Raw genomic sequence first — 946 nt, 5'->3', positions numbered from 1 at the left:
TAAAAGATATTCTGTCATCACGTTAGAAATCATCGTTAGAATTTTGGAGCTTGTTTGCCCCTTCGTTTAATCTATATAATTAATGCAGGTCATTTTTCTCTCCGACACGGGGAGTTTGTTTCCACCCCTGTTTGTTTGTTCTTTCCGACAAGGAGAGTATGTTTTCACCCTTGTTTGTTTGTTTGTTTGTTTGTCTATCTATCAGCAGGATTCCTCAAAAACTAAAAGAGAGATTTGGACCAAAATCGGTGGGTGTGGCATATGTCCCAGGGAACTACCAGTTAACTTTTGAGACAGATCCAGATTGTAATACAGATTCTGGATCCGGAAAACACTTTCTGCGAAACCCTAATGAATAATGAGAGAACTTAACCCATTATGAAGAGGGGTTTAGAAATTAGGTTGCCCTTGTCGGAGAGATGCGCGCAACTGAGTGCCCCTCTAGTTATTATTATTATTATTATTATTATAATTATTATTATTATTTGTAGTAATAGTGGTAGTAGTAGTGGTGGTGGTGGTGGTGGCGTAGTTGTTGTAATAATAATAATAATAATATAATAATAATAATAATAATTATTATTATTATGCCATCGGCCATACCACGTTGAGTACACCGCTTCCCGTCCGATCAGCGAAGTTAAGCAACGTTGGGTCTGATTACTACTTGGATGGGTGACCGCCTGGGAACACCAGATGCTGTTGGCATCCCTACGTGTCAAGTGGGGTTGGTGGAGGATTAGTGCCCCTCCCTGTAAAACAGTTAACTCTAAGCCCTTGGCCACCTCGTTTGGGATACATGGCGTCTGGCAATGAATGAATGAAAATTATTATTATTATGACTAATTTTTGTATACGTACTTTACTTCCTAATGTTTTCAATTTTTTAAATGCAGAGACAATAGCGTTTTCCGTATTTGTCTGTCTGTATCAGATCCAACGCAGG

General features: G+C 38.8%; 1 non-coding gene across 1 annotated transcript; it reads left to right on the top strand.

Moving 5' to 3' along the window:
- Positions 1-589: 589 nt before the first annotated feature.
- LOC145405931 (5S ribosomal RNA) lies at positions 590-708 on the top strand. The gene has a single exon (XR_013898468.1). It is a non-coding gene; the product is annotated as a 5S ribosomal RNA (ribosomal RNA).
- The last annotated feature ends 238 nt before the right edge of the window (positions 709-946 follow it).

Source organism: Coenobita brevimanus, chromosome 68 (assembly GCF_032717465.1).
Source record: "Coenobita brevimanus isolate Jiangsu-jjx chromosome 68, ASM3271746v2, whole genome shotgun sequence".
Lineage (NCBI taxonomy): Eukaryota > Metazoa > Arthropoda > Malacostraca > Decapoda > Coenobitidae > Coenobita > Coenobita brevimanus.
The sequence above is the reverse complement of the archived record's forward strand: the minus strand, read 5'-3'. Positions and strand labels throughout refer to the sequence as shown.